Below are 11,150 nucleotides of genomic sequence, written 5' to 3'. Positions count from 1 at the left end.
TTTCTTTGCACAGGTAATGGTCCACATTATGGTATCAAAACGGCACGTAAGTGCTACTTGAAGTGTGCCTGTGGCACTCTTGTCATTTTACCTACCTACCTACAGTCTAATTCGGCTGGAGTTCAAAACTGTCACTAAAAAAATGATGGGAGGAGGGTAAATTGAGACTTTCACCGACAACGCCGCGCAGCGTTGTTGACGATTACGTCGGATTTCCCAGCAGGGTAGATGCACGATGCATACGTATGAGTATTTACTTTATTTTAACACCCAGTAAATCAAATTGCCAACTATGGTGAAATAATGCGAAACGTTCTTTTTTTTTTAAAGTTCACTAGTTATGGCAGCGAACAATAACCAATTCAATAATCAGAGCTACTATGTATGGATATAGTTTGATGAAGAAATTTTTTAAAAATATTGTACTTGATAAATATAAATTTCCATCAGAAAATTTGCGTAAATATTTAGATGAACAATATCAATTTAAGTACCTACCAAAAGTGGTTTTAATTGTAGAAAGCCTTTTCAGTGTACCTCGATGAATATTCTAAGTAAAAGTTTGTAATTACCATCGAAGAGAAGTATTTCTTAGCAAAGTGCTATATTCATAGAATGTCGTTCGTATGGCATTAAATGATGTTCCCATTTTTATTCTTTCATGATTTTTCTATTGTTTGGAATTCTTGAACTTTTTTGTGTTCAAATCCTGCGCAGAAACCGAAATCTATAGTATTTTTCAACAAATTGAAATCATCCCAACAATTTTATAATATGATAACTTTTCGTAAGGTCGATAGTCTGAAGTTGTTTACTGGGACTTCGCAATTTTCTCTACAATTTTTATTTGCAGTTATAATTTTCAAATATAAATGTACGTGTATACTTATATTTATACATATTTGCTCGTATACACACAGATAAGTATTATTTGCATTTAGTCTACCAATCAAACCAAATCCAGTTAATTAGTACACTTACATTCACACCTACGTGCATATACACACACTTGCCTAGCGGGCCATATAACATATAAGCATTTTAAGGAGATTGATTAGGCACTTCATGCTACAGCTAAGATGTAGTAACGGAATAAAGTTCAAGTGTTTATCATCGGAAAACGATTGAATAGATTCTATAACCATCTATCTATCCTCTATTCAATTATTTTCTGATAATTACAAATAATAGGCCTGAACTGATCCTTTCCAATATAAAAACATTTTCTCTGAAAATAATCATAATTAAAGAATGTATAATAAGAGCGGATGCAAATAGAATAAACAAACTGTGTATTTGAGATACCAGGTCATATCTGACATTTTCTGACAATGGAAAAATTAACACTGGTGGTTGTGAACGGTTTTATTGTTTTCCAAAATATTTTCCATGACGATCAATCCATTGTAGCATTTGTTTGAACCAATTTTCGAAGCTTTTTCGCTTCTCCAAGACGTTTTTTAAGTTGCATCGATATTTTCTGGTCCAACAACTATCACTAAATTTAACTCTAACCATAACTGGCATACAACTGCAGCAAACAGTACTTTGTAAGGTAAAATTTCCTTGTATTATATATCTACACGTGAAAATTTAAACGTTTTTGGGTTTGAGATTACACAATTTTGAAACCCCGATTTCGAAACTAGAACTTAGGATTGGTTAGGTTAGCTTGAAGCGGCACACACTCAGGCTCATAGCCCATTGTGATGCCGCATGGAGAACTTGTTCTTATCTCCCCTAAAACCAGTGTGTAGTTTTCAAAAATTTTATAAGATATTTGATTCCGACAGAGCTGATTAAAGGATTGGTGAGTCTACGTCTGGATAGATTTTCTGATTTTCTCGTCTTAGCAGAAGCATTGAGAGTCAGACACACCTGTCGGATGATTTTGCAAGAGACGAAAAGAATATAAATTAAAATGTTGGAGCTAGTCATTTTGAAATAATATCACTTAACAGGAATTGAGTGCCACGTGGCGGACACTAAAACTTGCATATCTTAGGTTTGAGGCTGTATCTCATAATAAAACGCAGTATTTAAAGCAACTTTTATCCAGTTAAGTTTTGTTCACTGTATACTTTAAATGGAATAAAGAATTCAAGTTTCATCTACCCCAATCCAGCGGCACTGATCGCGCAGTAATGACATACAGACAAATGAAAAATATGATTCTAACCAAGGGACTCTCAAAATAAATGAGGGCACAATTAAAGCAGGTGACTCGAGCTTTGGAACAATTACGTTCTACATACCGACATACTAAGCATATGTCCAGTATGTGAAGGCATCCCGCACGACAGTAACTAAGTTTTCGCATGCCCCATCAAACCCACTCATCTAATACTTGTCGAAAGCAGCAAATTTCCTGGTGATCTATCACACATAACGCTAACAGGGATAAGTATACTGCTACAACAGCAACAAGCTTTATGTTTCCTTTAAATTAATTTCCATGAAGACATCATCTGAGTTTAACAAAGCGCGCCAGTCGTTTCTTTCTCGTGCTAACCGGTGCCAGTTGGTCACACCAAGTGAAGCCAAGTACTTTCCAATCTGATCTTTCTAACGCAGAGGAGGCCATGCTCTTCCAAGTGGTACCGCATCCAACAATTTCACAGTCAGAGTTCGTATCCATTCGGACGTTCAATCCTAGCCGGCGCAGTCGCTGAATCTTTGTTCGCTGCTATGTCTATGGCTGCGTTAAGCTCATACAGCCCATCGTGCCAACGCCTGCTATACTCACCATGACCAACGTGCAAGAGTCCATTTTCTTTCTTTCAAACACTCTAAGGGACGCCTCATCGAATGTTGCCATGGTTCAACCTTATGAGCCGTACAATGGGACGGGCATGATAAAAGGCTTATGAAATGTTAAACTTGACCAAAATCCCTTAAGTGGTTAACGCGCCATTCAAGAAGAAGAGCAATACATCATCTTGCTTCAAGTGTATATTGAAATTAAAAAATCGAATATTTGCAAATTAGTTAAGAGTTCCTCTTTCCATGGAATGCTTCTATTGCATTTTCTTCTTTTTAAATCTATAGATGTTAAATAACGTTCTAGATGGTTTGCAGTAAGAACTACATATATCTCTTGCCAAACTATTGCCCATGGAAATTGTCAAAAAATCGCAGACCATCGCGAATCACATATTGGTTGAAATGAAGCTGCAGATGTTACTTCTAATTGAATGCGAGCAAACTGCCAGTCGTAATGAGATACACAGACATAAACTTATGCAGCTGTTGACATGAGAATTAACTGAAAAGGTCCTTACAGCAGTTTATCTACATACACACAAATGTATGTACGTTCAAATCGCTGGGCAAAATCGAATTACCAGTGGCAATTAGTCAGGCGATTATTGAATATTAACAAATGAGTAACTGCTAGACGTACAAAACACTTTATGGAAGGGGGTAGGAGATGTGTGAGCAGAACAATATGAAGTTGTTTGGTGATCATGATGACTTAGCATGCCTGCACTTACACGCACATATACACATAAATATTATTTTATTGCCACTTGCTAATTAATAATTCCTTAACTCTTAACTCTTTCCTTAACACCACAACTGTCATGGCCTTGGAGTAGGGCATCCATTATGGCAAATTACCATTGTATGACGAGTATAAAAACAGTGATTTGCTAGCAAAGGTCTGTGTATATGTATATATAAGTATACAGTATAAATGCAGTGAGCACATACATACGAATAAGAATACAATACATATGTACACACATGATAGTGGCAGTGGAGACACATTCATTAATTTACACTTGTCAACACAGCGTAAATTTATGAGGTGGCACAGCGGCAGAGGCTAAATGAAGTCAAATATTTTTATATTCACTGGTGACCGCATACATACATACATATTGGATATGAGTAAGCGTTTGTAAACATACTTATATTTGCAGAAATTATAACATTTTTGGAGAGCGCAGCTTAAGTGAGAGTCCTTGGCAAGATATAAGTACAGTTTGATCCGGTAGCGTGGAAGTGACCATCGCGGAAAGCGGGCGGTTCCTTTTAGGTTGCGATGTATCGCTCACAAACCATACTTAGATCAATAATATTCTAAAAGTACTTTCGATTGATTGTTAGAAAGAAAATTGTTTATTATAAAACCTGGCTTCAGCACTCCTACGGGCAGTTATCTGAAAAGAGTTTCTCATAAAAGCTAGCTGCTGTTCACAGGTGACATGAAATTTCAAAGTAATTCATTTGTAGGACAGAAACGGGAACTACAAGTCGGACGAGAAGCTTATCAGCCCCAATCATACCTACTGAAATAAATATATATATAAATTACTTATTATTATATTTTTTTATTACTACATCTTTTCGTAAATTGAAATTGAGAAATGTAAGTTAAAAGGAAGAAAATAAAAATAAGGGAGTATAAAATTTTATTGAGTATATAAGAGTTTATGTTGATATTGAGAAATACAAATTTATATTGAGAAGAAGTCAATTCAAAATGATAATAAGTAATATAAGCATGTAATATAGGCAAAAGTCTCACATAAAATGTGTATATTATACAATTTTTTGGCTGGAATGTCCAACTCTTCTATTTGAAGAGCAAATATTTCTGATTGACCCTTATATTTGTAAACATATGGCATATATATCCATTTAGTTTTTATTATTTACAAGTTTGCAAAGAGAAATGTATCTGAAAGAAATATATCAAAAATACAGAGCAGAGCCGGAGTGGATTGCAAATTCTACAACTCACAGGGAAAATTGGGTGGTCTTGCTAGAGAAAACAATTTTTCACTATTTTATATTGAGTGTTATTTTTTAATTTGAGAGCTCGCAGTGATCATACAAAACAAAAATATTCGATTTTTTTTTATTATAATCTCGTAGATAACTTCATGGTCTTTATTTTTTGAATATGCTACGAGTTACAGAGTCCAATCGATCAGTCCAATTTGTGACCACTTTTTCCAATAAATCTGGCCGTATGAAGTCAATGGTGACTGGAATATTATAATAAATCGATTGTCAGGGGGGATGTAAGGCAAGTTGCGTCGTCCTCCTTCTGCATTTCGAAAGAAATAAAGACCGATGATGCCGCCAGTGCTCTATGAATTTCAGGTACAGATTTATCGTTTTCAAAGTAAGTGTCTACAATTTGGAATCCTTCTGGCGCTAAATAATTCATGATGACTTACAACAACTTGCTGAAAAGAAATGTCAACACAGTTTACCATTTTCAGTTGTCAAGCTATAGTTATCGGTATCGATATCTCATAATGAATAACACCCGATTCAAGGTAGCGCAAATTTTAATTTTGAATAACTTCTTTACTAAATTAAAAAAATATAACTGATGTACTGCGCCATTTGAAAAAAAATATAAATCCTCCGATAGGGTGATTAATTTTGCGCCACTCTGTATGAGTTTTCAACAAAAGAAGTAAAAAATGATCCATCAAGTTTCGGAATTTTAGTCGAAGCCGAACTGGAACCGAACTGAAATTTTGGAGGCGATCATAATTGTACGTAAAACCAGAATTCGCGCGATCTCTGTTAACAACCTTTCGCAAAAAATATAAAACTGAGCTATTTTTAAGTGTAGAAACAAAATTATTTGATTTGAAAGACTTTTAGAATGAGACTCGTATTCCTTTCTATATATTTGCATGCATATTCTCATGTGGGTATGTATGCCTGTGTGCCAGACGTATGTCAACTGCACTTAGAATTGCATACTGTTGCCAGTATCCTGGTTTGCTTACCTTTCATGTAGTCAAGTCGAGCTGGGGAATGCAAAACATTCATGCAAATCTACTCGTACCTTCTGCGTTGTTGGATTTGGCCTGGTGAGTTGGCTCAGTTTGTTTAGCCATTGTTATGTCAAAGTTTACAGAAATTAGATATGCGAAAGGCAAACAAATGATGCTGGGTACACTTGTTAAAGTGCTTAATGTCGATTTTTGCAAGAGTTTCCCTCCAGGTACGTAGAATATGTAGTTACAGATATATGTACATATGCATATACAAAATTAGCAGTACAAAAACCGCGTGCCACTAGCTTTCATACAATGCTAATTAATATTGACAGAAATTAGCGTTCAGCAAAAACATGTCACACATTCGTACCGATATTTTACAAGCTTCCAGAAATCTCTTTGCAAACAGATTTAGTATACGGAAGGACAAGAATCTATACAATATTAAAATAGTGTACATGCAAATGAAAATAAATACCAACTGCTAGTGTTTTCAATATCAACAATGACGAGAGTCATTGAAATAACAGAAGTTATACAAATACTTTCAACTGACTCTCTCATATAATCACTTGGCGCCGGGTCTGGGCTATAAGTTGAATGTATAAGCATCTACAAGCAAAGCTACCGTAGCTTTTGGTGACTCTCTATAGACGTGTGAACCATAGCGTTGTCCTGATTGAACACATTTCCTTTCCAATTGCCCTAAGCTGGACGATTTCTATTATTTTGTAGACATTTTCGGACATATGACTTTCCAGGACGTGGAACATTTTTGACGTAACAGTTGCGACGAAACCGAAATTGGGAACGTTTGTCTGCTTCATTATACTACACCTTATATTATGGTTCGGTGAATGAAGAGCTGAAAGATATGAAACAGGATTGATGGTGAATGATTTTCGGTAGGCACAAAATTTTAATCACATTTTTTTCTCGGTTTTTAATTGAAAAATTCCTTCCTGTTGTTCAAGAAACTTCTGCAACCCGATCAGCATTATTGTATTAATCCCAACAAAGTGTGATGTAATGACACCGATGTTAGTGAGTCGATGTATCTCCACTTCCATGAAGTAATTTATTCCACGCTGCTCTTAGGTCCCATTTCGGCCACGTTTTACTTGAGATTCGAAAAGATGTTTCAAAATTCACAAGCTTGCCTAAAACGGCTTAGCACAAGTTCTTCATTAAAAAAGAAAAAGTCCAGAATTCCAACTGTGGCAGTTCTATTGTCAATAGGCAATAGCTCCCGAACCATATATACATCGCAAAGTGTAGAAGCAGAAGATTTAAAATGGCGCTTAGAGCTTTACTTGGTCTAGTTCTAAAAGAACCGCTAATGCAAAACGTACTAGATTTTGCACTCTAGGACGTATGAGTTAGCCAAACCAGATCACCGTAAAATCACTTCACATAGGAGTACAACGATAACCAGCAAAAAACTTTTGGATATAGATCCTCTTCTTACATTTGACTCTTTAACGAGTATAGAAGATTATAGAGGCTTTATCATACCGCTGAGCTACGTTGTTCTTCCAATTCGGCTTCTTATCTGAAACAACACTCATCAATTTATTTACGAGGACTAAGAGAACACCGATGGAACTATGTTTGGAATTTTTCGTAAGATAGCTAGTACGAGTACCACGTTACTCGAGTCGCTGCTCACACCACAACGGATGGCCTTTTTTGATACATCTCGCTGCCAACAACATGCCACTCAAACTATGCTGAAGACTTTTCGTGTTTAAAATTTTAAATTTTCCATTTCTCATTAAATAGTTCCTCAAATTGTATGCATCCAAGTGCTCCATTTTGTTATTGCCCATGCTGGAGCCTTTCACTGTAGTTATTACTTTGCCACATTTTTATTTTCATCCACCTGCCTGTGTTTTTAACGAGCCTTAGACGGCGCGAGTGTGTCTGATTGCTTGGAAAACTGGCCGGAAGGTCATTATTGCCAAGTGTTGACAAAGAAAGGACTGTTGCTGCTTTATAACAGTTAGTTGGAATATTAATACAAAAACAAAATACAAAAATAACTTTTAAAACTTAATTTTATAAAATTGCCAAGAGTTGGAGCTGTTAGAGTCAATTAAAAGTCTGCGAAGTAAGTTTTGGTCATAAATACAGACTTATTTATAAAAAGTTATTTATTTCCATTTTTATTTCCAATTTCACATTCTTATTTTTTTGGTGCATTTTCTTTCAAGGCATCGGCCATTTATAGTATCGCTTCGGTAATTTTTATAACCGTCAGCGTCGTAAAATATGCTGCACTTTATTTCTCATTATACATATGTATGTACCTATGTATGTATATAAATATTTTATGTACCACGGAGGCTTTGTACGTAGCGGGTGTTTCTTAAGAGCTTGACAACTTAAAATGATAATACAAAACAGAAATATTGTTGAATTGATTTTTTTTTTTATTATAATCGGCTAAATAATTTCATGGGCTTTATTTTTCGAATATGACGTCCGGCATATATCCGTAGCGGCTATGAGTTGCATGATGGACCATTCGATCAGTCAAAGGTGGCTCGAATATTGTAATAAGTCGATTGCTAAGCGCGATGTATGGCAAGTTGTGCCGACTTGTCGTCGATGTTTAGCTGATTAATTTTTGGAAACAAAAATTCAGTCAGCATAGCTCGACCACGCTCCCTGTTCATAGTAACGGCGGATCCTTCCTCACTTCGAAAGAAATGATGCCGTCAGTGCTCTATGAAGTTCGCGAAGAAATTTATCTGTTTTTTTTTTGTTTCAAAGTAAATTTCCACTATTTGGAAGCGCTGTTCTGGCGGTAAACGATTTATGATGACGAACCGTACTGAACACAGTTTACCAAACCATAGTAATCGGTATCGATTGTTCTCATGTAGCTGAAAAACACCCGATGCCATCACCTACACGCATGTAGAGTTATAGCTCAAATTCATGATTCAATTATAGAAGGTTAGGTAAGTAGTGACAAGGGCGCTTTGACACTCCCTTATTTTAGGGCTGCATTTACGAAGGATGGGAAAAAGGGAAAAATGTTTTCCCCTTCTTGCCTAGAGGTAGTAAAAAAGTACGTAAAGTAACTAATTAGTCCTGTACCAAGAGAAAAACAAGTATATTGGTTATTTAATCTACATTAAAACGAAACGACAGAAAAATTATAGTTTTTTTCTTTAAACAAATGTAATATTTATTTAGAATATTTTCGATGTTTATCTAACACAAGAGCACGCAGAACTATGTGATGTTACTTATGTATGTGTTTTTTTTCTGCCGTTCGGAGTCGGCTTGAAACTGTAGGTCCCTTCATTTGTGGAATAACATCAAGACGCACACCACAAATAGGAGGAAGAGCTCGGCCAAACACCCAGGAAGGGTGTACGCGCCAATTATATATATATATATATATATATAATCTTGCAATAGATTTGAGTATATTTTGTGGAAGAGAACAAAAAATAGTCATAATAAAGGAATTTAATGTGTTTAATTTACTACAATAGTACAAGTCTTTTAATACACCAAAGGTCAAAATATACTTAATCGACAGGAATGAGATGAAACAGAAAGTTTAATTTTTTTTCTTATTTCGTGCATAACAATACATGTAGATACATGTAGTATGTTACCGTAAAGACATTGCGAAAGCAGAAGTTCAGTCGATCATTTCTAAATATAAGAAAAAAATTGAAATTAGAAGAGTTAAAATAGTTTGCAATAAAAATTACAAATTTACTAGTTTATAGTTTAAAATTTGTCTACCTTAATATACTTTGCGTCCCTAATATTAATAGGAAAATGTATTATTATAGACTAAAACTTATACATCGAAAAATTTTAGATATTGGTAATATAATCCACTTTTAGTAATTGTGATGGTTTGTAAATTTACGTATATCAATACCACGTGTCTCATTAATGAATCGGAGAGGAAATATGAGGAATGTGGGTGCACTTGCTCGTATAGGTGTTGGAACGCTGCACTTACTTCAGGCAGAAATCAAAAACCTGTAAACCAAAAACTTAAAAATAACTCACAAATATATCATTACAACTTATCTGTAATTGTAGATTTAAAGCACGAGGACTTGCTCGTGTAGGTGTTGCGCATACATCTACGTACAGCATATTGTTGTAGATGGGGTAAGGTATCGACGTGGACAGCCAGTTCGGAAGTCAAATTGATTTCAGAGGTAGCAGTACTAGGCACATAATGACCGTCACATGTTAAACAGGTATTTGCACCATTATACACAACACGCTCCATGTCTCCTATGAAATTGTCCGTAGCACCACATGAGACAATGGTAGAAATACGCGCGTTTCGTTTCTAAAAACCACAATAGTTGGGCCACCTAGCTCTTCAACACACACCTTCCGCAGCAATTGCCCGTCTGTGAAGTCCTACAAATAAAAACTTTTTATTTATTACAATTTATTAGCAAATATTCTAAAAGAACTTACTAACTGTAGTTTATGTATTGTATGTAAGGTGGTCTCTGTTATATTTGCAAAAACGCTGCTATAAAAACCTATGAATGAAAAAGTTTAATAAGAATTTTTACAAATGTCTGATCTGGACTTACATGTATGAAAATTCACAAACCGGTGGTTTTCTGCAGCAGAAAGCCGACTCCAAATAATCGACTATCACCATATGTAAAACATAATCGACCTAAATAGTGAAAAACGACGTTAATTTACAAAATAATTAGCTTTTATTATTATACTTACTTGAATGTTTACAAACAGATAAAAGATTTTCAACGAATAATAACAAAGCAAAGCGTCAAAGTGGGAACGGTGTTGCCGACCAAATAATTTGCACCAAAAGTTTAGTTTTTACTAGAATTCAAAAATTTTTTTGTGAAATAGGTACGTTTTTTTGTAAAGAAGCAACACGTTTTCAAATAAGGGAGCCGATATGTCAAGAGGGAGCGAGAAAGCTGTTCACTTACCTAACCTTCTATAATTGAATCATGGCTCAAATTTTTTCGTAAGTAAGTAAGCCTTGTCTTTTCTCTTATTTTTTTTTATAAATTCTATTGTAAAGTAGCCACGCCAATTCGTAAGATGTTAATCAAACTCGCAAATATTGCAATCAAACTTTCTAAATGCTATATTACAATGGGTCGAACGTGCTTTAAAACCAAAGTCATGAAATAACCAGCTGAATCGCCAGATAGAAAATTCAAAAAATAAGTTTGCTGATTTCAAACTAGCAAATATTAAGACTTGCAACTTTGGCAGCCAGTGATGGTTAACTGAAACTGCAAGAGAAGTCAAAGGTAATTTGTAGAAGCTGGCTAAAAGGGACGAAAGCAAAAACAAAAAAATGTGCATTAATAAATGAAATAATTTTTTTTATTCTTCATAATCCTCCAACAATCT

General features: G+C 35.1%; 1 long non-coding RNA gene across 3 annotated transcripts; it reads right to left on the bottom strand.

Annotated features, from left to right (window-relative positions):
* Positions 1 to 9,181: 9,181 nt before the first annotated feature.
* LOC128861655 (uncharacterized) lies at positions 9,182 to 10,434 on the bottom strand. 3 transcript variants are annotated; one of them, XR_008454396.1, is made up of 4 exons: positions 10,346 to 10,434; positions 10,224 to 10,291; positions 9,522 to 10,163; positions 9,182 to 9,428 (listed from the first exon to the last, which is right to left on the bottom strand). It is a non-coding gene; the product is annotated as an uncharacterized LOC128861655 (long non-coding RNA). The 3 variants fall into 3 exon arrangements; XR_008454397.1 differs by having other exon boundaries at positions 9,182 to 9,767; positions 9,815 to 10,163; XR_008454395.1 differs by having other exon boundaries at positions 9,182 to 10,163.
* Between the last annotated feature and the right edge of the window lie 716 nt (positions 10,435 to 11,150).

This window comes from Anastrepha ludens, chromosome 4 (assembly GCF_028408465.1).
Source record: "Anastrepha ludens isolate Willacy chromosome 4, idAnaLude1.1, whole genome shotgun sequence".
In the NCBI taxonomy this organism is placed as follows: Eukaryota; Metazoa; Arthropoda; class Insecta; order Diptera; family Tephritidae; genus Anastrepha; species Anastrepha ludens.
Note: the sequence above shows the minus strand (reverse complement) of the source record. Positions and strands in the feature narration are given on the sequence as shown.